This window comes from Protopterus annectens, chromosome 2.part2 (assembly GCF_019279795.1).
Source record: "Protopterus annectens isolate FY-2018-M chromosome 2.part2, PAN1.0, whole genome shotgun sequence".
NCBI classification, from domain to species: domain Eukaryota; kingdom Metazoa; phylum Chordata; order Ceratodontiformes; family Protopteridae; genus Protopterus; species Protopterus annectens.
The window spans coordinates 910,782,780-910,810,097 of record NC_056730.1 but is presented as its reverse complement, the minus strand read 5'-3'; the positions used below and the strand labels follow the sequence as shown (position 1 = coordinate 910,810,097).

Here is a 27,318-nt window from a genome sequence, read left to right as displayed (position 1 = left end):
CTGCCCTCCCTAGTTAAGACAGACCATAAATCTGTCTCATTTGAAGTAAAAATCAGACCTGACACCCCTACAGCAGCAAAAAATAAATAAATTTCCAAAGCAAACTATCGCTTCCTAAGCAGTGGTATAAATGATTTCAAAGCCCCTGCTAACACAGGCATCAACAACTCCTATGCAGAGAAGTATATAACTGCCCTCAATAGCCACTTAAGCAAATGTATTGACTCGGCTGTACCTGACAGGACTAAAACCAGGTCCTCTCGTAAAAACAAGCCACCCTGGTGGACTGCAAGTATAAATGAGTTAAATAACAAAAGAAAGAAACAGATATCTAAGAAGAAGAAGGAACATACTCAGCGAAGGAAGTTTACCCTACACAGCATAAATAAGCAAATCAGAAACTTTGAAAAGTCCTCTAAAGCAAGTTACGAGACTAGACTGGCATCCCTAGCTAAAGACAATCATAAGGCATTATTTAATTATGTCCAGAACCTCAAAGGGAATACCCAGCTGTGTGCTGAACTTATAGTGGACAGCACCACTCATACTGAATCTGAAGAAATTGCCAACCTGCTAGCTGACAGATTTGGCAGTAATTTCACCCCCCTGTCCCCACCAGCCATACCCCATAACATTCCTGATACCTGCCCTCTACTGATTATCTCCAAAGAACAGGTCATTCAAGTGCTCTCCAAGGCCAAATATATGGCCTCTATAGGACCAAATAACATCCCAGGCTGCATACTAAACAATCTAAAACAAGACCTAGTGGAGCCACTTAGCTGTATCTTTAATCACAGCCTGAGCACTGGTTTGTAGCAAAGCAGTGGAGAACAGCAACAGTAATCCCCTTGCACAAAGGGGGCCCATCAACTGCCCCTGGGAACTATAGATCTAATAGCCTGACCAGTCTTATCTGCAAGGCCATGGAAAGAATCATCATGGACCTTATCAACCAGGAAAAGGCAACCTTCAAAGTCTTGACCCATCCCAGTTTGGTTTTGTCAAGGGTAGATCTTGCTTATTAAACCTGGTGAACTTCTTTGAGAAAGTCACCAAAGCCCTGGATGAGGGAGTAAAGCAATACACACCACCTATCTTGATTTAACTAAGGCATTTGACACAATTCCCCACTGAGGGTTCATTGAGAATCTCTCCCAGCTGGGTATTAATCCATTCATCACTAGATGGGTAGCAAACTGGCTCACAGATAGAATGCACACAGTTAAAGTTGGGGAATCCACTTCCACCAGTTGACTGGTTACCAGTGGTGTCCCACAGGGAGTTGTACTGGGCCCTCTACTCTTTGGAATTTATTTTTCAGAAGTCCAGTCAAAAGTAGATGGCCTGTGGCTTACTAGTTTGCAGACAATTGTAAACTGGGCACAATCATAGAGTCCCCAATGATATAACCAAATTACAGAAGGAACTCATACCTCTCAACTGTACAGATTTTCGCAGAATGTTCAGATTTGTCCCCTCATATTTTCGGTCTGTTTTTCATAAAATTGTGGTTTTCTGGCAAATTAGTGTTAAATCATTAAAGACTAAAGTCAGAAAATAATGACAGACAATTTAGTTTCAGACTTCATACTCCATCAGAAAATTTATGCTAATGCAAAACCTGTTATTCTATCAACTTTCTAAGTTTGTAAGAGCAGTATTTAAAAACTGTCCCTATTTTGGGGTCTCTGTCCCACTTTTATTTATGGCTTTGTCCAGATTTCTTGCTCTTAGAGGTTGACAGGTATGAAGAGACTGACAAAGACAAATGATTGGTGCCAGGGTCATGGACTGAAACTATATGCAAAAAAATTGCCTCATTATCCACCTTGGTAAAGAAGTTGCCCCTGCTATGTACGATATAGATAGCACCCCTCTAAGCTCTAGCACACTTATAGGTTCATAGGTTGGTACTAGGCTATCAGCCCTAGGGTCTATACAAGCCTAGCCATAACAATTCCCTGGCTATTTCTTCCCACATTATTTACTTTTCTGGACCCCTGTCTAGCAGGGCGATTGACGTGATCCCTGGGGTGAATTTCCTTTCTCCCATCCAATCGTCAAGGTTCCTCTTGAAGAGGTCCAAAGAGGCACTCTGCTTGACATGTATGGGCAATCTATTCCAGAGTCTGGGGAGTCTCTGGGTCAGGAACCTATCCCTCCAGCATGTTTTGTTTATTGTGTTGACAAGGTTTAGACCCTGGCTGAGGATTGGGATTTCTTTAAGTGTAGCATGTCCAACAGCTCTGGGTTTGACATGGCCTTGTATGTTAAGCAGAGATCTGAGTAGATAATATGCGACAGAGTATAGCTGGAGTTTTAAAAGCGTGGGGCATCTGCTTTAGGCCTGTGATTCTTTTAGTGAGGTATTTCTGAGGCCTTTCCAGTTGTTGCAGATGTCTTGAGAGGTACATACCAAATGGGGCGTTGTATTCTATAATGGGTCTGATGAGGGATGAGTACAGTGGGACAATGACCTCCTTTTTTCTGGATGAAAAGCCCTTCATGATGAGGTGTGCCACATAGAAGGATTTCCTGACTGTTGTGGCGATGTGGTTATCGAAGGTGAGACGACTGTCCACCTGTGTCCCTAAGTCTCTTATCACACTTTCTGTGTTTAGTGTACTGCCACCTATATGGTAATTCATGGATACATGTTTTTTCCCAAAGGGGATAACAATACATTTCTTGGCATTGAGCTTGAGCCCATGGCTCTGGCACCAAGCATCTGTTTCTGTAAGGCCCTTTTGTAGAGTATCCACATCATTTGGGGATTCAATAATGGCTCCCAGTTTGCAGTCATCTGCAAACAGTGTTGACCAGTACTTCAGAGAAGTAGATGCCAAACAAGAGCGGCCCCAGGACTGAACCCTGAGGTACTCCACTTGTCACTTGTCTGGAGCTGGATTTTACAGTGTGGGTTCTATCAGTAAGCCATTTAGCAACCCATTGGGTGACATAGGGATTAATGCCCAACTTAGTAAGTTTATCTATAATTCCAGAGTGGGGGATGGTGTCAAAGGCCTTGGCAAGGTCTAGATAGGCTGTGTGGACCACCTTACCCTTGTCCATGGCTCTGGAGACTGATTCAAAGAAGTCAATCAGGTTCAGGAGACAAGATCGGCCCTTCACAAACCCAAACTGGGTGGGGTTCAGTGTTTGAAGGTTGCCAGTGTCTTTGTTTATAAGTTCCATGATAATCCATGGCCTTGCAGATAAGGCTTGTCAGACTGATGGGACGGTAGTTTCGATCCAAGGTGGATCCCCGGATTGGGATAACTGTAGCTCTAACCTGATGTGAGGCTATGATTAAACATGACACTTAGGTGAGGTGCCAATTCATATTGTAGTTCATGTAGTACACAGCCCAGGATGTCATCTGGTCCCATGGATGCTGTATTCTTGGCTTTAGAGAGTGCTTGTACCTGTGTGCGTTATTACTGGAATTTGGCAATCTTCGGTATTGAGATGGGCCATTTAGGGGTGAGAGGGGAGAAGTTGGCACTGAATCGATCTGCCAGGATATTGGCAATATCCTTCGATCAGTATATTTAATGCCATTCTGTTTTAGCTCAGAGCAGATCTGAGCATTGCCATTTAGATTCTTGACATAGTTATAGAATGCTTTGTGGTTGTCTTTGGAATCTTTGGCAATTTTATTTTTGTGAGGATTTTATGAGGCATCTCAGTTTCTTACTGAGGCTAGTTTTTGCATCCTAAGTTTCTTCCTTTTGTTGTAAAGTTTGTTTATGGCAGGGGACCACCAGATTGGCTTCCTTTTTGGATGAGAGCATTTTGGTTCTATTTGGGATGGCACGATTCATGCATGAGTGGATGTGCTTGTACAGTGCCTTAGTGTAGGATTCAGCAGTTGAACTTTCAGTGGTGTCATGAAGTTTGTCACTTCTGACTTGAGTAGCATGAAGTTGGCTTTGGAGAAGTTTTTATGGTGGTTTCGATGTTAAGGGTGATTAGCTTATGGTCAGACCTGACTGGTGACCATAGGTATGGAGCATTGATTTCCCATGTTGGTAATGACCAGGTCTAGGATATTGGAGCCCCTGGTGGGACTATGGATTAGTTGATCTAGGATATTGGAGCCCCTGGTGGGACTATGGATTAGTTGATCCAGGGCATTGGAATTTATGAATTCCAAGCGTTGTTTAAAGGTGTTGGGACATGAGTAGTTTTCCCAGTTAATGGCAGGGTAGTTAAAATCACCCAGTATTAGGGTGTTTGGTTCTATCTTAATATTTTCCAGTATGTTTAGAAAGGTGTAGTGAGAATCTTGGGGTATGGTGGGGGATCTGTAACAAGCTACAATTTGGATTGCAGTCTTACCTAGTGTTAGTTGCACTTTGAGAATTTCAGACACATTGTGTTGGCCAACTAGCCTGGTGGTGTGAATATCCTTGGTGAATATTGACACTCCTCCACCTTTAGTGTTTCGTCCTGGTTTGGTGAGAGTTGTAGCCTGGTATTGCAGGGGTGCTCTATGGAGCCTTGAACCAGGTCTCAGTTACTGCACAGATATCGATGTTCTCCATTTTTAGGAGTGCCTCGAGAGAGTGCATTTTGAGGTTTAGACTTCTAGCATTGAGTAGCATTACCTTCAGATTTTGCATGCTTGTACCTGTTACAGTGGTGGTTTTGTCCTTTGAACTTTGCCTAAAAAGGCACTATAGGGGTGGCAAGAGCCTTAGCCAGTAACTTGAATCCCATCTCTGGCAAAGCATCGTGGTCTGTCAATCATGTCATCCCAGGCAGACAGATACTGGATCCCCTTTGAATGACACCATAAGCTTAGCCAATTGTTGAAGTCAATCATTTTATCCTTATATTATGGTATCATTCTGGGCGAAGGCAGGATGCTACTCAGGGCTAGGGTCATACCTGCCTGGGCCACATGATCCGAGAGCTCTTCCATGTCTCTTTTCATGTAGTCCAGTCATTCACTCCAACATGGACAATGACAGAGTCATATTTGTACTTGTTGTGGAGTGACTTGAGTGCATGTGTTAGGTGGTGGATCCTGGCACCCGACAGGCAGCTGACTGTAATTTTCTCCTTATTCAACCTGGTGAGAGGGACATCAGTGTGCTGGACTATAGAGTCACCTATGACTAAAGTGTTAGGTACATTGTCTTGCCTTAGGGGCTGTTGCTGGGTGGCACACTGGTGTTGTGAACTATGTGACACATTGGTTGTGATTGGTGTGACACTTGGGAATGCAGGTTGATAGTAAACTAAACTTCAGTCACCATGTGTCCACAGTAGTAAGGAAAGCCTTATATACTGCTCATCTCAAAAATAAAGGCATCACTTCCAAGACCAGGGAGGTTATAACTCTACTGTACTCGGCCCTTATCAGACCACTGTTTTTTTTTAAACACCTTTATTAAACTATCACTTGTGACACAGACACAGTTACACTTATAGAAAAATAATCAAACTGCATTAACAAGCTAAATTAACATTATGATTTACATATATTGCTATATATCATATAACTTAAGCAACATTACATAAATTATTCAATTCCTGCCCCTTTTTTTAAAATAAGAAACATCTTTATTAAACCATTACTTATGACATAAGCAATCATACATTCATATAAATGAAAACAAATCACACCAACATAATACTAGTTGCAATCATTTTACACCACAAATCATATTGACACAATCTCAGTTGCAAACATTATACATCACTTATAATCTACCCACTCATTTTCAATGAAATATTTCATAGCTCATTTAAGTCCTGCCTTCTTTTAAACCTAATTCCTCCCCTATTAATATTGTTCCCACAATTCCCATTTTTCCTATGTGGTTTATACCTTTTTCCTGTGGTTTATACCTTTTTGTAAAGATCTCAATTCCAGTTGTTTTGTGTATATTTACTACTTCTAATATAGTTGGTTTAGATTTTGATTTCCATTTTCTAGTAATCATTTTTTTGGCAGCCACCATAATTAGAGACAGCAAGACCATAACATGTCTAAGCAATTCCGATTCTGCATCATAGCTCATGACTTCATGACTGAGTACAATGCTCACTTCTGTATATACCTCACCAGATTCCTGCAGCAGTTGGAAAGACATACAGGTTCCTAACCTAGAGAATTCAGGGCCTCCAAGACACGACCTACATGGAAAGACTGAAAGCCCTGTCACTGTACTCTGTATCATACTGGCTGCTGAGAGGTGACCTGTGCTTGGCCTACAGAGTAGTTTCTGACCCTGCCCTAAAGGAAATGCTGCACATCTACAAATCAAATGGGACAAGAGTCACTTGCTCCAAGGATCTCAACCTAGTTTGTGACATTAATAGAACTTGTGCAAGAGACAGATATGTCTGTCAAAGGTTGCTGCTCTTCTGGACTAAGCTCCCACTTCATGTTAAGCAGAGCTCCCCAATGACCGTGAATGAATGAAGGTGGATCTGACTGTAATAAGCCAACAGCTACAATGTAGCTGCAAGCTTAATACAGCAAATTGATCTTTTACTCTTTTTGCTCATTAATGGAAGAGCCGGGGGGGCGGGGATGAATGTAACTGTAATAAGTCAGTCGTAATGACCAGCTTATTACAATGAATTTTGATCGTCGCTTGAAGAGCTTAGGGGGTTGGATGCTGATTCATGGAACTGGCAGACATTGCTGGTTGAGCTTGCTATAAAACTCACATATAACTAAGGCTACTGCAGTAGTGATCATTCAACCATCTACTTTTATGGTAAGTTTACTTACACAACTGTATTATTCCAAGGCTGAATCGGAAGAGTGAGACATGATGTTAGGCAGATTCACTTTTGTTGCCAGCACTGTTTTCTTGGTATTTTGTCAAAGTTTTGGTGTACTGAAATTGGCTACATGGCAGGTTCATTTTTTTTGTTTGTTTTTGTTGATTGATTTATTGTTGACATTCTGTACAGAGTTTGATGGTAGTGCTAATTTTTTCCAGCTGGAGTGCTCGGTTAGGATCAAAGTTTCTGTGGATCAATAGTCAATTACTTTGAAGTTTCAAGCTGTTTTGTTGCTTAATATTTGCTTATTATCTGGACTTTAGTTTGTGTTTTTTACTTTATATTGTAAATCTTTAAATATTAACTTACTACAAATATTTCATACGTTAGAGTGCTGATAGCTCTTTAGATAATATTTAATTTTATTGTAATTGTTATTTTGGTTCATCATTATTAAATATTTTCAACATTTGTACAGGTGCTTAGGAAAAATGATTTTAATAAATTTGAGCTTCTTCTTGAACTTGAGTTGTGCTCAGAGGACTAGATCCCATTGCAGCTTGGACTCAACAAGCAGTAGCTCAGCCAGACCAAATAGTCTGTTAACAAGGTACTTCCTAGTGATTCTGAGCTTTTTAGTGACATATAGCATATAGCCAGCCATAAGGAGTCCACAAAAAATGGGTGACTGCCACAGCCATTCTTAACCTTTACTGTCCAGCCACCAAATGGATTTTGAATGAGCATGTGCATGGCTTTGTATCACTTAAGATAGATATTCTGCGGACTTCAGAAGTCAATCAGACTGCTAAGAAATCAGCCTTATAACGTGTATGTCTGAATACTTTGTGCAAGAAATTAAAGACCTTCGAGCAAGTGTTTAATAACAGCACCATCATAGTTTGAAGTACAGGCTCTTTTTACCCAAAGATATTTCTAATGAAACTGGAAGTATTTGTTCTGTTACTGATCTCATAAATCAAAATCAGTTGATGACTTGAAATAAATTCAGAATATTTCGTGCAATATGTCTTTGCCCCTTTTTGTAACCCCAGGAATCAGTTTACTTTATAGCTTCTTGCATAAGATGTACAGGTCACACACTGCTCCACCCACATTGCAAGTTAATATTGTTTTGTGGCATAATATTATCAGTTCACTCAGCTACTGATTTGGTTGTCGGTAGCACTTCAGGCCTTTGCCTAGTATTTCTGCAGCACTTGTCTTTTATCGCAGGCAAATTTAAGCTCTAGTATTACCATTATCTGGATAGTTGGCAAGAAGCCATATTGTCTAAAGTGGTTGTAGAACAGTTAGTAGTCATTGCTAGTATTTTAACCATTTGGTGTTTGTCTGCTTAATGCAGTGTTAATTCTTAAATTTACTGACTTCAACATATACAATCTTCAATTTAAACTTAATGAGTGATTATGGACTTTATCCTTTAAACTGAATATTTTAATGTTTTTGGTGCAATGTCTTGAAACTAGTTTTAATTTCACATGCTAGGATTTTTACATAAAGGTACACATAACTGATATGATACACATTTTGATTTATTAAAGGATAAATTGAATTCCAGTCATACTGCAAGCATTTTTCTGCCACAAATTTTCCAGCATTACCATATACCATTATCACATCTATATATCCACACACTGCAGTGCTGAAGAGGTGCTATTCAAATTTTCATGCCATTATCTTTTGGTTTCAGTTCCTCTTCTTACAAATGGTACTGCTGTTTTGCATTTTGTGTGATTGTTTTACTTTACTTTGGAAGCTTTGACAAAATAAGTTCTTCTGACATATTTAAATACTTCAGTCATCCTTTACTGTTCCATTTCTTTTACTATAGGAGAAATTAACTGCTACAGATCACCATAACTTCTTTATATGCTGTTCTGAACATAAACATGATAATTCTGCCCATGTGGTCTGGCTGAAGTATGACTTAATTCCTTAATATTGGAGTAACTGTTGTAATGGAATACTTATAAAATCACACATAAACGGGCGAACCAAAACAACGCAAAGGTAACTTGTGATAAAATAACTTTAATGAATCATACATAAGCGCTGTCACAGTTCTTTACCAACTGCTTCTTCAGACAAAAAAAATGATTGAACACATTCTGTTTCATAACAATACCAATTACTGGCTGTCCAGTCTCTCTCATTCATTATGCCTAGGCAATCAACTTATCAGAGCAATTTAAAGTTACATGCATGCTTATTTAAAATCAAAATTTCTCCAAAACATATATACAATAATTAGATAAAAAACATATATTAAGACATAATATCGATAAAATTGTAATACATGACCAACACTTAAAATACTAGAAAAAACATCTTTAAAAACATAAACATGATACTATGAATATATTTCATCTATGTAAATTCCTGGCTTTTAGAATGGGTTTCAGAGGGACTTTATCATTTAGGCCTTTCCCACCATCTGCCCTTAACCTAACTACCCATCTAGTTTTGGATGTCTCCGTTAAGTTCTCTATATCACCACCACCTTCATTCAAACTAGCTGCTTCCATAACCAGGAATTTAAATCTATGTGTGTCACCATATCACATCACATGTTTAGCAAGTGGATTGCTGGATATCCTATTTTTAATATTATATAAATGCTCTTTAATCCTATCCTTAAATTAAGGTAACTGAATCTATTATTGTTCTTAAATTATTCACTAGAAACATGATGTTGAAAATTATTTTTAATGAAACAGGGGCTGTCAATAACAATAGTGTTTTTAAGAAGCCCAATACTATTATACTGGCCAACCATCCACTGGTAGAAACATATAGCAAACTATGTGAGAACGAATTACACAAATTACACAAATTGTTAAGGGAATGGTGCACAAAATAAGAGGTGTAAAAATCATAATTGTGCAGAGAGAACAGCTTTGAGACAACTGCAAAATGATAAAACTATTTTGATTCGTACATAAATGACTGAATAGTAAGTAAATATTGTTTTAAAAGTTTTGGATTTTTAACATGAATGTTTAATTTAAGAATACATTTTCAAACAGTGTACTTGTAATTACACCATTATGAAAGGGGCTGACTTTGGAAGCAAAGCAGGGTCGGGCCTGGTTAGTTCTTGGATGGGGAACCACCTGGTTACACCAAGAGTTTTATTTACTTATAGGTTCATAGGTGTGTACTAGGCTAATGGCCCTGGAGCCTTTACAAGTCTAGCCCCAAAAAATTGCCTAGGCACCATGCCACCTGATGTTAGTTCACAGTGCCCCTATCCAATAGGGCAACTGGAATGATCCCTGGAGTGAACTTTCTGTTACCCATCCAATCGTCAATACTTCTCTTGTAGAAGGCCAGCAAGGTGCTCTGTTTGACATGAATGGGAAGCTTATTTCAGAGTATGGGCAGTCTTTTAGGGATGAACTTGTCCCTCCAGCATGTTCTGTTAATTATGGTAATGAGGTTGTGATCTCTGGAGTATGTGGTGCGGGGGTAGGGATTTCTTTAGGTGCAGCATTACAAGTAGGGCTGGGTTGAACATAGCTTTGTAAGTCAAGCAGAGATCACCAATAAGTAGATGATAAGATACTGAAAGCAGCTGAAGTTTCTTGAGTCTGTCCATGTAGGACATGTGTTTAAGGCCTAGGATCCTTTTTGTGAGGTACTTTTGTGGCCTCTCCAGCTGTTGTTGGTGTCTGGTCAGGTACATGCCAAATGGGGCGTTATATTTGATGATTGGTCTAATGAGGGATGAGTAGAGAGGAATGATGACCTCTTTCTTCCTGGATGCGAAACCTTTGCTTATAAGATGTGCCACATAGAAGGTCTTTCTGACCACAGTTGCAATGTCGTGGTCGAAGGTGAGATGACTGTCGACCTAGGTGCCCAGATCTCTTATGGCCCCTTCAGTGTTCAGTGGGCTCCCATCAACATGGTAATTCGTGGGAACTGAGTTTTTTCCAAAGGAGATGATAACACATTTTTTGGTGTTAAGCTTCGGGTCATGGTTCCAACACCAGTCATTGGTCTCAGAGAGGCCCTTGTCTTCATCACTTGGGGAGATGATAATGACTCCTAGATTGCAGTCATCAGCAAACTTGGTCAACCAAAGTCCTTCTGTGTTGGACTGGACTTCTGAGAAGTAGGTGCCAAATGGGAGAGGGCCTAGGACCGAGCCCTGTGGGACTCCACTTGTGACTGGTCAACAGTCTGACTTGGAATCCACAACTTTTACTCTATGGGTCCTGTCTGTGAGCCAATTTGCAACCCACCTAGTGATGTAAGGATTGATGCCTAGTCTGGTGAGTTTAACAATGATACCTGAGTGGGGAATGGTATCAAAGGCCTTTGCCAGGTTGAGGTAGTGTATGCACTGCCTTACCCTCATGCACAGACTTGGTGACTGCCTCAAAGAAGTCAACCAGGTTCAGCAAGCAGGATCTCCCCTAGACAAAACCAAACTGTGTGGGGTCAAAAGGTTGGACATTGCCTATACCTTTGTTAAGCAGGTCCATGATGATGCTTATATACTTATTTATAGGTTTTGTGGTAGTACACTGTTTTAAAGTGTTTTTAGGAGTTTTTATTATACAATGATGAAGAAGTGCTTTGTAAAATATTATTTGATCACTTAATATACAAACATATACATTGTTGTATTTTTATTTTTGTATTAATTCAATTATGCAAGTTATACACATTGTTTAACGTACCTTTAAGAAACAACAGACCATGAAATGATTATTTAATTAAGTCTTATTAACCACATGGTATAAAAATGGATGAGAGCTAAAAGATAGCAGGTTCTGAAGAAGTCCAAATGTTTTGTTAGAATGAAAGTGCTAAACCTGCTCTCATGCTTTACTTTGTTATTTTATTTTTGGTGGTGTTAATAATAAAGTTCTGTTTTAATGGACTTTGGATCATTCGTTGGTGGATTTAAAACATATTCTGTTTGCATGTTGCTGTAACAAAAGCTGGTGTCTTTTTGTGGCTACTGCACTGGACTTGATGTAAGATTCAGTCCTGGATTACAGTGAGTTTACTTAGAATACAATTTCTGTTTCATATGTACTTTTGAAGTAATTTATTTGCTATTTGCTGCTCAAACACTGTGAACTGTTTTTAGTTTTTATTGCTTTACTATAATAAGCCAAGGGTGGCATTTTAGCACCACCACCACCATCAAAAAAACGGTTTTGCATAAAAGAAAGATCCAGAATGGTTGATCACAAACCCCAACACTTTGCACCTGGGGCAGTTGCCCCTGTCACCCATGGAATATAACAGCTGTCCAGCTCCCAAAGCTTCAGGGCACCTTCTATGCCCCCAAACCATCAGTCAGCTTGAGCTGAGCTGACTAAAAAGACAGGTTTGGGCACCAAGCCCTTTGGACTTTTCATGCCAACAGAGAAAGGGAGGCTGAGCCTTGAAGGACAATGCTAGGAACAACAAAAAATAACTGTTCACACCATGCTTTAAACAACACACCAAAAAAAGGGGGTGGAGGGAGTGGCTACTGCTGCAGTGATCATTTGATAAATCTACTTTTATGATATGTTTACTTGCACAACTGTACTATGTTCGTAGGTTCATAGATGTGTACTAGGCTAATGGCCCTGCAGCCTTTACAAGCCTAGCCCATAGGATTACCCTGGCATTCTGCTACCCGACCTTAGTTCCTAGTGTCTCTGTCAAGTAAAGCCACTGGAGTGATCCCTGGGGTGAATTTTCTATCTCCCATCCACTCATCAAGATTTCTCTTGAAGAGGGCCAGTGAGATGCTCTGCTTGACATGTATGGGAAGTCTATTCCATAGCATGGGCAGTCTCTGGGTTATGAACCTGTCCCTCCAGCATGTTCTGTTGATTGTGGTAATGAGGTTGAGGTCTCTGAACCATGTGGTGCGGAGGGATTGGGATTTCTTTAGATGTAGCATTTCTAATAGAGCTGGGTCAGACATGGCTTTGTAAGTCAAGCAGAGATCGCCTCTAAGTAGGCGATATGAGACAGAGAATAGTTGGAGTTTTTTGAGTCTGTCCATATAGGACAAATGTTTAAGGCCTAGGATCCTCTTTGTGAGGTACTTTTGCAGCCTCTCCAGTTGTTGCAGGTGTCTAGTGAGGTACATGCCAAATGGGGCATTGTACTCAATGATTGGCCTAATGAAGGAAGAGTAGAGGGAGACAATGACCTCTTTCTTCCTGGATGCAAAACCCTTAGTAATGAGATGTGTCACATAGAAGGGCTTTCTGACCACAGTGGAAATGTGGTGGCCAAAAGGGAGGTTGCTGTCAACATGTGTTCTAAGATCTCTTATAATGCCTTCTGTATTCAGTGGACTACCATTGATGTGGTAATTCATGGGAACTGGGTTTTTCCCAAAGGGGATGACAACACATTTTTTGGCATTGAGCTTAAGGCCATGGTTCTGACACCAGTCGTTGGTCTCAGTGAGGCCTTTTTGTAGGATGTCAACATCATTTGGGGAGTTAATAATAGCTCCCAACTTGCAATTGTCTGTGAACTTTGTCAGCCAGAGTCCCTTCATGTTGGTCTGCACTTCAGAGAAGTAGATACCAAACAGGAGAAGACCCAGGACCGAACCATGTGGGACTCCACTCATGACTGGTCGGCAGTCTGACTTGGAGTCAGCTACCTTCACACTGTGGGTTCTACCTGTGAGCCAGTTTGCATCATCATAGTGATCACTGCTCTAGTAGCCTTAGCTATATGGGCAGATTATTCCAGCTTAGTAAATTTGGGAGGTGGAAGGAGAAGGGTCCAGGAGCCCCTAGGGAATGGAGCTAGTAAAGCCTGATCTAGACCTCGAGAAGGAATCAAACTTGTAATGCTTTATAAAAGGGAGAACAAAGGACCAAACTGTTCCTTCTAGAAAACTTTTAGAATTCAACCCTTTCTAAAAAAATAAATAAATAATAGATGAAGCCAAGGCCCTGGCAGAGTGGGCCTTGACCCTGCCTGGAATAGTTTTGTTGTGTTGAGTATAACAAAAGGTAATAGCCTTAGACTACTATTTGGAAACAGTCTGCTTCGGTGCAGATTGTCCTTTCCTCTTATCTTCCTAAGACATGAACAAATGATCCAAAGATGTGAAAGATTTAGTTCAGTTAAGATACTATAAGAGTTGTCTGTGGACATCCAAAGTCTGAAGTATCCTTTCTCCTTCAGTTTTAGGTACAAGAAAATGGGGAGATAGATAGTTAGGTTTAAAGTAAACTCAGATAACACCTTAGGCATAAAATATCAAAAGATATCAAAAGAAACCATTAGACTTCAAAAACTAAGGGACAAAACCTGGTTTCAATACCAGAAAACAAAAGGCAATAAAACTCTGCTAGCATACCAGCAGCTCCGCAATCAAACAAAAAACAACTCAAACTAGACAAAAAAAAAACATATTATACATCTATGCAAAACAAATATGAAAACAATCCCACAAAGTTCTGGCAAGCAATTAACTTGCTCCTCCACCCAGGTAAAGCTACAACCCCAGAACCAACAACCAATAACCAAAGTGTGAGTATTGCCTCACAAATCAACACCTACTTTATAAACACCATCCTCTCCTTAGTTACAGGGAACAATTCCACCCCAGCATCTCTTCCACCTAATGTGGAAACTAACAACAACTCTTTTGACCTCAAACCTGTCCCAACTAACACCATAAGAACAATGCTGAAGAAACTGAAGCCTTCTTCCTTAGCAGGTGACCAACTCCCCAATGAGTACCTTACACTTTCAGCTGATGCCATAGCTCTACCTATTTCCATTCTGGTAAATAGGTCTACAGCAGACCAATATGTCCCGAAATTATGGAAAATTTCCTATATCACCCCTCTATATAAAGGAGGAGCATCAACAGAATTAAACAATTACAGACCCATAGCCATCCTTTCCCCTTGTGTCACAAATTCTGGAAAAATGTATCCACACTCAATTACTACAATACCTGTTATCTCACAACCTTAGCTCTCCCTCCCAACATGGTTTCACACCGAAACATAGCACCACCACAGCCCAAAATAATTTCTTTAACACCATCAACTAACTGAGAAATTCAAACCAGCAAGTAGCATCAATCTTCCTAGACATGTCAAAAGTGTTCGACACTGTCTCCCACCAGAAACTCCTTAGTACTCTTGCCTCACTAAACCTATCAAAGACTTCTCTCTCTTCGTTCCTAAGCTATCTTTCTGACAGACAACAAGCAGTACAATGGAAATCCGAACTCTCACCACTTCTGCCTGTCTCAAAGTCCGCCAAGGGTCCATACTAGGACTCCTTCTTTTCACCGTCTTCTTCAATGACCTAGCCTCAACCACAACACATGCTGAAGTAGTTCAGTATGCAGATGATTCAACTTTACTCTGCTCAACAGATACCTTACCAGACCTCCAAATAGTAACCCAATAAGCTTTTAATGATATAGAAACATATCTAAGTAAATCACAACTAATCCTCAACCCCAAAAAGACACAGTTAGTGCTATTTCCAGTAGCAAACATTCACCGACCACACCTCATTTCACCATTCTCTCAGCAAACAACACAGTCATCCAACCAGTTGAGCATACAAAACTCCTTGACATGACAATCGACAACAAACTCAGATATGACCAACACAAAGCCATCACAATTAAGAAAGTTCACATCAAACTTGGCTTATTGTACAGAAGCAAGCCATTCCTCACTGACAATACCAGACTAGCCATATGCAGAACCTTCCTCCTCTCTATGCTCCTATATGCTTTCCCCCTCTTTAACAACTTAAAAAATCAGACTTAACGAAACTGGAAACTTGCTACAACAAAATAGCCTGCTTCACAGCCAACCTTCCCCACCAAACTCACAACTATATTGCTCTACATAAATTAAATTGGCTAGCAACCTAACTTTCTCCATCTCTACCAACTTAAATTCACACACAATATCATCTTCCATCCTGCCAGTTGCCCATCCCTTAAGGAACTTGTTCCCTACTCATGCCCACAAAGTCTAAGATCTGCAGACAGAAACTTTCTCACAGTAAACAAAGCTTTAGCCAAAGCCATCAGGCATTTCAGTGAGTGATAATTGTTTAAGGTCATTGGCTGACTGAGGTCACCTGGACTACAGCTTAGACTAAGCACCTCATTGGTTCATTTGAGCTTTTTTTTTTCTTAAAAGTTGTCTCAGGTTTCAACTTTCTGTTATCTAAGAGGTTACGTTGTGAGTGTTTCTGCCATTGCACACTGAGTTAATCGAAGGAAGGACACTGAGCAAACTCGGATCTATAATATATAACATTAAGTATCCTGTTTTTTTGCTTATTTTTTCGAGTTATTTATAGCACTTTCTGTACTGCATATTTTTCTACCTAGTTTCACTGTCTGTGAGGTATTAACTGGAAATTGTCCACTTTTATTAAGCATCTGTTGGGTTGTTTGATTCTGATAACTTGTTTGCAGTTAAAAGCTTTCTCTAGAGGCTCCTTTAGCTGTTTAAAACTCATTTAAAGGCTCACTGCTGCTTTTCTGCTGTGAGAAACATTTCTGCAGTTTGTTTCCCACCATCCCTCCCTGTTTGTATGCTGTTCTTATAGTTGGTGGCTTTGCAGTTGCCTGCCCCTACTGTAAATTTGATCTGGGACCCTCCTCCCAGTCTAGTGTCATTACCTCATTCTACCTAATACAGGGAGAACATTTGAGAAGGCCAATCAGCTTAGTTTCTGCTCCTCCTTTCTCTCTTTCCACTTAAAAAAAAAAAATTTCTAAGCTTGTTTCCTGCTTTTCCTCTGGGTAGTCTAGTCTGGATACAGATTTTCTGTGTCCAGGACTATGTGTGGGCTTCTAAGCCCCCAAGCCTTTCTGTGTTGGAGGGAAGCCTTCTAGCTTAATTTTGTTTCTTAGAACTAGCCAATTTATTTGTTTCAGCACTCGTCTGTTTCTTTGAGCTCAGCACTTGTTCAGAACTTATTGTAAGCACTAAATAAGCTACAAATTACTATAGCACTCAACCTTCCTCACTGTCTAGAGGAAAACAGTTTCTAGTACTTGACAAATAAGCACCTATCCAGGCATGTCTTAAGGTCTGCTCCTGGTGTTTTCTCCTGTCTACCTGATGAATCTGGGCATCTTGGGGCAATGCAGTAATTGCCTCATGTACACAGACAACCCTCTCCTCCTACCACCCAACACTACAACCTGTGAGAGATGCACTTATATAGCCAAACTGGAAGCAAAGCTCTCTTCACCTAGGACTGGACTAGACAGTCAAGAGGAGAAGGTACACACTTGCACCACATCACACTCAGCACATAGTCCCTCAAAACCTACACCACCAAAACACACACATAGAAACACAAAACACACACCTACATTCATGGAGGCTCTCAGTAAAAAACCTGCTCAAGCAACAGGGACCTCCAAAGCAGAAACACAAGCAACCTCCACCCCCCAACACAACCCAAATGACACATAGCCCACAAACTCAGTGTGCCACTCAACCACAGCCCATAAGGCATAACAACGTACCCAACACTCTAGTCATAGGTGACTCTATAGTCAGGAGCACTGATGTTCCACTCACCAGGCTAAACAAGGAGAAAGTTACTGTCAGCTGCCTGTCAGGTGCTAGGTTCCGCCACATAATGCATGCACTCAGGTCACTCCACAACAAGTACAAATATGACTCTGTCATTGTCCATATTGGCGTGAATGACCTGAGACGTACCTCCTTGGACTACATGAAAAGGGACATGGAGGAGCTGTCCGATCTTGTAGCCCAGGCAGGTATGACCCTAGCTCTGTGTAGCATCCTGCAATCACCCAGAATGATACCACAGTACAAGGACAAAATGATTGACTTCAACCATTGGCTAAGCTTCTGGTGTCATTCTAAGGGGATCCAGTATCTGTCTGCCTGGGATGACATGACTGACAAACCACAATGCTTTGCCAGAGATGGCCTGCACCTGTCACCCCTGGGATTCTGGATACTGGCTAAGGCTCTAGCCACCCCTATAGTGCCTTTTTTAGGCAAGGTTCAAATAACAAATTCACCACCATAACAGGTACAGGCAAGACAAATCTGAGGGTATTGCTATTCAATGCTAGAAGTCTAATCCTCAAAATGCACTCACTCGAGGCACTCCTTAAAATGGAGAACATCAACATCTGTGCAGTGACAGAGACCAGGTTCAAGGCTCCAGAGAGTACCCCTGCATAACAAGGCTATAATTCATACCACACCTTTCGACCACCTAACCTGGACCGAAACACTAAAGGCGGAGGCATGTCCATATTCATTAAGGATATTCACACCTCCAGGCTAGTTGCTCAGCATAATGCATCCAAGATTATCCAAGTGCAACTAACTCTGGGCAAGACCGCAATCCAAATTGCAGCTTGCTACAGATCCCCCACCATGCCCCAGGATTCCCACGCCTAATTTCTTGATACACTGGAAAATATTAGGGTACAACCTAACACCCTAATAATGGGCAATTTCAACTACCCTACCATTAACCAGGAAAACTACTCATGTACCAACTCTTGTGCTCAACGTTTTTTGGAATTCATAAATTCCAATGCCTTGGATCAACTTATCCACACCCCCACCAGGGGCAGCAATATCCTAGACCTGGTTATTACCAACATAGGCAACCGGTGCTCCACACCAGAGGTCAATTCCTCGTTGGTCAGATCCGACCACAAGCTAATCACCCTAGACATCCACATCCCTCCCCACCCCATTAGGAAACCACAGTAAAAAATTTCTCCAAAGCCAACTTCGCAAACTTCACGACACCCATGCTGGCGGACAATAGAGGTATGACTGCTGATTCCTACACAAATGCACTTTATAAGTACTTACACGAGTGCATGGATTGTGCAATCCCTAACAGAACCAAGATGCTATCCTCCTAAAAAGGAAGCCAATCTGGTGGTCCCCTGCCATAAACAAACTCTACAACAGAAGAAAGAAACTGTTGCAAAAAAGAGTAAAATCCCATGATTGGAGAAACTCCCTGCTCAGCCTCAGTAAGAAGCTGAGATCCCTCATAAAATCCTCCAAAGCTAGTTATGAAAACAAAATCGCCACTGACTCTAAAGACAACCACAAAGCATTCTATAGCTATGTCAAGAATCTCAATGGCAACACTCAGATCTGCTTTGAGTTACAGCACAATGGCACTAAATATACAGAACCAACTGATATTGCCAACATCCTGACAGATAGGTTCAGTGCTAACTTTACCCCCCTGTCATTCCCTAAAGGGCCCATCTCTATACCAGAAGGATGCAAAGTTCCTGTAATCACGGCTGCACAGGTAAAAAACACACTATCCAAAGCCAAGAACACAGCATCCAAGGGACCTGACAACATCCCAGGCTGTGTTCTACATGAACTACAGAATGAACTGGCGCCCCACCTAAGTACCATGCTCAGTCATAGCCTCACCTCAGGCTATGTGCCCACTGAATGGTGCACAGTGATGGTTATCCCACTCCACAAAGGAGGAACCACGACAGGCCCTGGAAACTACTGCCCCATTAGCCTAATGAGCCTGGTCTGCAAGGTTATGGAACGTATCATCATGGAACTTATAAACAAGACATTGGTAATCTCCAAACTCAGGACCACACCCAGTTCGGGTTTGTAAATGGCAGATCATGTCTCCTAAACCTGACAGACTTCTTTGAAGTAGTCACCAAAGCCGTAGATGAGGGTAAGGTGGTTCATACAGCCTATCTAGATCTCGCCAAGGCTTTCAACACCATCCCTCACTCTGGAATTATAAATAAACTCACTAAACTAGGTATAAATCCCTATGTCACAAGATGGGTTGCCAACTGCCTCACTGACAGAACACTGTGAAAGTAGCAGACTCCAAATCCAACTTCAGACCAGTGACAAGTGGAGTACCACAGGGTTCAGTCCTGTGTCCACTCCTGTTTGGTATCTACTTCTCTGAAGTACAGGCCAACACAGAATGTCTTTGGCTAATGAAGTTCACAGATGACTGCAAACTAGGAGCCATAATCAAAACTCCAAAAGATGTGGACATCCTACAAAAGGGCCTCACTGAGACAGATGCCTGGTGTCAAAGCCATGGCCACAAGCTCAATGCCAAAAAGTGCAGTGTCATCCCTTTTGGTAAAAATTCTGTACCCATGAACTACCACATAGGTAGTAGTCTATTTAACATCGAAAGTGTGATAAGAGACCTTGGGACACAGGTGGACAGTAGTCTCTCCTTTGATAATCACACTGCCACAGTAGTCAGGAAATCCTTTTATGTGGCACATCTCATCACAAAAGGTTTCTCATCCAGGAAAAAAGAGGTCATTGTTCCCCTTTACTCATCACTCATTAGACCCATTATAGAGTACAATGCCCCTTTTGGTATGTACCTCACAAGACATCTACAACAACTGGAAAGGCCACAGAAATACCCCACAAAGAGGATTACCAGCCTCAAACAGATGCCCTACGCAGACCGTCTCAAAAACCTGCAGCTTTACTCCATCGCATATCGCCTACTCAGAGGAGATCTCAGCCTAACACACAAAGCTATGTCAAACCCAGAGCTTTTAGACATGCTCCACTTAAAGAAATCCCAATCCCTATGAGCTACATGCTCTAGGGACATAAACCTCGTCACCACAATAAACACAACATGCTGGAGGGATAGATTCTTGTCCCAGAGACTTCCCATACTCTGGAACAAACTATCTATCTATATCAAACAAAGCTCCTCATTAGCACTCTTCAAGAAAAATCTTGATGATTGGATGGGAGATAGGAAATTCACCCCAGGGATCACTTCTGTGGCTCTGCTCGACAGTGGCACAGGAAAATAATTTTCTTGGGTGGCGAAAGCCAGGGTACCTTTTGGCTAGGCTTATATAGGCCCTAGGGCCAATAGCCTAGTACCTACCTATGAACCTAACAGCACTCATGGTAAAGCCCTATTCTCAAATCAAATAGCCAAATTATGGAACTCTCTACCCCACACCCTCCAAAACACACCTGAATCTACCAATTTCAATCTACTACTATTTGAACTTCTATCCATAACTGGCATTGCTCCTGCACCAAACGTGACTGACAAGATATCTATAACTCTCTCAACACACTGTCCACTCCTTACTTCATTTTCTCCCTCTCCTCAGTGTTTATATATATATATATATATATATATATATATATATATATATATATATATAAAGGAAATCTCATTTGTTCATAAATATTATTTAATATGTACACAATAATAATTCTATTTTTCATTTCTTCACTGAAATGCTTGTGTGTTTTTCTTTTTGAAGCTGTATCTACTAGAAAACTGTATTGAATACTACTTTGTATAGACTAACTAGATGATGTGTATTCTCCATTTTACTGTATGTATACTATTGTACTATCTAATTATTGTATTTTGTTTATATTTCTGTGGAGCTTTTCTCCCAGGGCCTCCGCTGAAAATGGGCTTCTGGCCCAGTCGGACTTTCCTGGTAAACAAGTGTAAATAAATAAATAATATTAGTTCTCAAAGGAACCCTGTCTCTGTGGAAAATGAAATAGGACTGCCTCACCATAACAGCATGCAACTAAGACACCCTTATTGCAGAGGTCAGAGCAATCAGTAAAACTGTTTTTTATGTTAAGAACCTAATGTCAGCCAGGTTAGCTGATTTAAATGGGGCAAGTGTTAGCTTCTCTAACACAAAATCAAGATTCCAAAGAGGGGCTACCAGTTTTCCTTGAGGCTTCTTATGTAAAACCACTTTCAAAAACATTTTGACATGAGAATGCATTGAAAAAGGAGGATCCATGGGCAGATATGCTGAAATGGCCAAAAAATGAGCCTTTATAGAGGAGTAAGAAAAGCCATAAGACAGTAACTCACTCAAATATTGTAAAATCAGAGAATAACTAGCTCTGACTACATGCTGGTTATGTTGCTGGCACCCAACAGAAAACATTTTCCATCTGCTAATATATGATTTTCTAGTAGCAGGCTTTCTTGCCACCTTTAGTATCTACTGTACATCCTCAGTAAACAGGTGCCTAAAGGGAATTAAGATTCTATCATCTAGGCAGTCATCTGAAGTTCTTTGAGGTTGGGGTATATCAAACATGCCTGATCTTGTGTGAGTAGATCCATTCTGTGAGGGTGCTTGTGGTAATTGTCCTGGCCAGTTCCAAAAGAGGGGAGAACCACCATTGCCTGGTCCAGAAGGGAATTATCACAATGATCTTGGGGGATTCCTTCTGAATATTCAGAATTATCCTGCGTATTAGTGGAAAGGGTAGAAAAGCATACAGGAATATTCCTGCCCAAGGAAAAGAAAAGGCATCCTTCTTCCAGGCCTTCTTGCATGGCGTCCTGCAGCAAAATCTTGACACTTGATTGTTTAGAGAGAAGGCAGATAGGGCTACTTGAAAAACTCCTCACAAATGGATCAAATCTTGGAAGACCTCCTGATCTAGTTTTCAATCATGAGGATCTGCTCTGATTTTGCTGATTAGCTTGTCTGCTGCACAAGTTTGCTCTGAAAGAATCTAGGATGCCTGTACAATGAGAATGTGCTATGAAGCTTTATCCCAAGCTAGCAAGGGTAAAGTTGAGTGCCTTAATCAGGGCAAGCATCTCTTTTACATTTATCTGCTTGCATCTCTCCTTGGTGTCTCACACATCTTGTACATTTATTCCTCCTGAAACTGCAAACCAAGCAAAGTCCAAGACATCTGTGCTGACTAACTGCTTTGGCACAGGGAGGGAGAAGGAGAGATCCAGATTTAGGGATATTTGTTGTCTCCACCAAGATATTTCTCTTTTGATAAACTGTAGCACTGGGATTTGAAAAGACAAAGGATGTTGGTGTGGGACCAAAGAGACATCAAATACCATTGTAACTTTCTCATGTGCAGACTTGCCAGATGGTATCAAGAGAATCATAAATGCCAGGAAACCCAAAATCCTTAAGTATTCTCTCATAGTGGCTATGTTCCTAGTCCCCATGTTTAGCTTCCCTGCCCAGTATTCAGGGCCGGCCTTAGCTGATATGATGCCCTAGGCGAAGTAGTGCTCTGGCGCCCTTTAAGCCCCACCCATGTCATATTCATGAAACAACCCTACGAGCCACGCCCACAGGTTGGTCACTCCCCAAGAAAGCCAGACCAGTCATTTTCTTTAATTATTTAAATGCATTAAAGAAAGGATACCTATGGCTTTTGTCACAGAGAAATGTTCACAGGCAGGGTTTGGGCGGGGCTTGCTACTGCGCATCAGGTGGGTTAATACACTTCAATCTTGCCCTTTTTAGGGTGTGTGCATTTTGCCAGAGGCAACAAGTCAAGGATATTGTATTTGCTGAAGTCTGTAGCGAAATTGTGCCATTTAATCTGAAACAAGAGATGTGAAATACCCTGTGCTTAATGGATTTAGGAAGTCGCTTGACTCATTTGGTTAGTCTTAATTGTAGTAATCCTGATTCTACTGAGTATATACTTTTCTGTATATGTTTGTCTTTACATATATAATTTGTACCTCTGCCTATTTTAAAGCGGTGAAATTGAAGTGTATTAACCCACCAGATGCACCGCCCAAACCCCACCTACGAACATTTTGACTGCACCACCCACCGTTTGACTAACACAAGGTAATATATGCAATATCTGTGAATGCAACCAAAACACAAGTTAATCGCACAAAAAGATCCGACTATAATCCCATTCCTGCGCGAACTCGGTGATGGGTTAATGAGAAATTTGTGCTTTTTCTAGAAGTCTGACCCTGGTGATGAACATGAAATATCATATACAGAGAACCTCCACAGCCTTGCAATCTGAAAGCTTGCATCACATTTGTAGGCTTCTAGGCCCCCAAGCCTTTCTGTGTTGGAGGGAAGCCTTCTAGCTTAATTTTGTTTCTTAGAACTAGCCAGTTTTTTGTTTCAGCACTTGTTCAGAACTTATTTTAAGCACTAAATAAGCTACAAATTACTACAGCACTCAACTTTCCTCACTATCTAGTGGAAAACAGTTTCTAGTACTTAACAAATAAGCACCTATCCAGGCATGTCTAAGGGTCAACCCCCGGTGTTTTCTCCTGTCTACCTGATGAATCTGGGCATCTTGGGGCAATGCAGTAATTGCCTCATGTACACAGACAACCCTCTCCTCCTACCACCCAACACTACAACCTGTGAGAGATGCACTTATATAGCCAAACTGGAAGCAAAGCTCTCTTCACCCAAGACTGGACTAGACAGTCAAGAGGAAAAGGTAAACACTTGCACCACACCACACTCAGCACATAGTCCCTCAAAATCTATACCACCAAAACACACACATAGAAACACAAAGCACACACCTACATTCGTGGAGGCTCTCAGTAAAAACCTGCCCAAGCAACAGGGACCTCCAAAGCAGAAACACTAGCAACCTCCACCCCCCCAACACAACCCAAATGACACACAGCCCACAAACTCAAGTGTGCCACTCAACCACACCCCATAAGGCATAACAACGTACCCAACACTCTAGTCATAGGTGACTCTATAGTCAGGCACACTGATGTTCCACTCACCAGGCTAATCAAGGAGAAAGTTACTGTCAGCTGCCTGTCGGGTGCCAGGATCCGCCACATAACATATGCACTCAGGTCACTCCACAACAAGTACAAATATGACTCTGTCATTGTCCATGTTGGTGTGAATGACCTGAGACATACCTCCTTGGACTACATGAAAAGGGACATGGAGGAGCTGTCTGATCTTGTAGCCCAGGCAGGTATGACCCTAGCCCTGAGTAGCAACTTGCCATCACCCAGAATGATACCACAGTACAAGGACAAAATGATTGACTTCAACAATTGGTTAAGCTTCTGGTGTCATTCTAAGGGGATCTGTCTGTCTGGGATGACAAGATCATGTCTCCTAAACCTGATTGCAGCAGTCACCAAAGCCATAGATGAGGGTAAGGTGGTTCACACAGCCTATCTAGATCTCGCCAAGGCTTTTGACACCACCCCCCACTCTGGAATTATAGATAAACTCACTAAACTAGGTATAAATCCCTATGTCACAAGATGGGTTGCCAACTGGTTCACTGACAGAACCCACACTGTGAAAGTAGCAGACTCCAAATCCAGCTTCAGACCAGTGACAAGTGGAGTACCACAGGGTTCAGTTCTGGGTCCTTTCCTGTTTGGTATCTACTTCTCTGAAGTACAGGCCAACACAGAAGGTCTTCGGCTAATGAAGTTTGTAGATGACTGCAAACTAGGAGCCATAATCAAAACTCCAAAAGATGTGGACATCCTACAAAAGGGGGTTGCTGAGACAGATGCCTGGTGTCAAAGCCATGGCCTCAAGCTCAATGTCAAAAAGTGCATTGTCATTCCTTTTGGTAAAAACACAGTACCCATGAACTACCACATAGGTGGTAGTCTACTTAACACCGAAAGTGTGATAAGAGACCTTGGGACACTGGTGGACAGTAGTCTCTCCTTTGATAATCACATTGCCACAGTAGTCAGGAAATCCTTCTATGTGGCAGACCTCATCACAAAAGGTTTCTCATCCAGGAAAAAAGAGGTCATTGTTCCCCTCTACTCGTCACTCAGACCCATTATAGAGTACAATGCCCCTTTTGGTATGTACCTCACAAGACATCTACAACAACTGGAAAGGCCACAGAAATACCTCACAAAGAAGATTACCGGCCTCAAAGAGATGGCCTATGCAGACCATCTCAAAAAACTGCAGCTTTACTCCATTGCATATCACCTACTCAGAGGCGATCTCTGCCTAACACACAAAGCTATGTCAAACCCAGAGCTTTTAGACATGCTCCACCTAAAGAAATCCCAATCCTTATGAGCTACACGCTCTAGGGACCTAAACCTCGTCACCACAATAAACAGAACATGCTGGAGGGATAGATTCCTGCCCCAGAGACTTTCCATACTCTGGAACAACCTACCTATCTATATCAAACAAAGCTCCTCATTAGCATTCTTCAAGAAAAATCTTGATGATTGGATGGGAGATAGGAAATTCACCCCGGGGATAACTTCTGTGGCTCTGCTCAACAGTGGCACAGGAAAATAATTTTCTTGGGTGGCAAAAGACAGGGTACCTTTGGCTAGGCTTATATAGGCCCTAGGGCCAACAGCCTAGTACCTACCTATGAACCTATGAACATGAAAGGTATATATGAACAGTGTGCCTTCTGACCATTCTTTAACAATACTAAGATTGAAAATGTTGTAGTTGTCTGATACAGTTCAGTATTATTTGCTTCACAAGACAATCACTTCATTCCACACAGGCTCCATCATAAATTCAGTATAAAAATTATTTAACAAGTTTGCCAGAATGGCTAATGCTTTCATCTCGTAAACACAACATACAGAGTTTGATTATGGCCCGAAGCTGCTAGGTAGTCTTAAAATGGCAATTCAGGGCAGTCAGCCTAGTCTAAACATGTAAGCAATCACGGTAGATAAGATAAATGATCATGAATCATACTTTGACAGCATATCCCATTTTGCAAGCATAAAACAATACAATTTAATTGTGTGCTTCCTAGTTAACATTCTTAGAAAGTGCACAGCATTTTTTTTCATTTGGTTCGAAATCGGTCCACACAGGAAGACCAGAACCATTCCGCTTATATATCCCAAAACTTTGATCATATGGTCTAGGCCGTACGGTCGGACGCCGAAGTTTTGAAACTTCGATCATCTGCTATGGAGCCGATCTATAAATACACACTGAGGTGGATCCTTTAAATGGCGACACAGTAAGCTATAACAGCACCGGCGTATCAAAAAATAAAATAAAAAAAAAAACAAGGTATACCGGAAATTTAAAATAAAGTCTTCATACGGCCAGTGTTAGCAGGATGCCAAAAGCAGTTCCAGTTCCACTGAAGTTTTGACGATAAGTAAAAGGGGAAAACATGCATATCAGCAGCCCGCCCAACAAGCCACCACGTCCGCGTAAGATGGTACACACACAGTGCCCCACACAACTGAAGTTACCACTAAACCTCATCACCCAAACTAAATGTGGAAGCCCTAAGGCTCTTTCCTGGTTTGTCAGTTTCTGTCTGTAGAAACGTGTGCACAGGCTTGGGCGGCGGTGAAATTTAAAAAAAATAAATGTTGTTGTTTTTCGGCTTTTCACGGTTAGGGGTCATCACTGCAGAACTCCGGTTCGTAAACTGCGCCCTTTCGAGGCTGGGGAGGGCGCAATTGCTAGCCTCTATGGGCGGCGGTGAAATTTAAAAAAAAATGTTGTTGTTGTCTTTTCGGCTTTTTCTGGTTAAGGGTCGTCAAAACAGAACTCCAGTCCGTAAATGGCGCCCTAGGCGGTCGCCTAGTTCGCCTATGCCTAAGGCCGGCCGTGCCAGTACTCAGATAGTTGCCTTTTTCATTCTGTTTTTCTTACTCCATGTTTTATTGTGTGTGTACATATATATATATATATATATATATATATATATATATATATATATATATATATATATATAAAACTACTTAGTTGTC

The 27,318-nt window shown here is 41.3% G+C and overlaps 1 protein-coding gene across 2 annotated transcripts in view; it reads right to left on the bottom strand.

Annotated features, from left to right (window-relative positions):
* FAM151B (family with sequence similarity 151 member B) overlaps nt 1-27,318 on the bottom strand; it is a 630,819-nt gene that overhangs the window by 330,951 nt on the left and 272,550 nt on the right. The gene's annotated exons all lie outside the window — the stretch shown is intronic.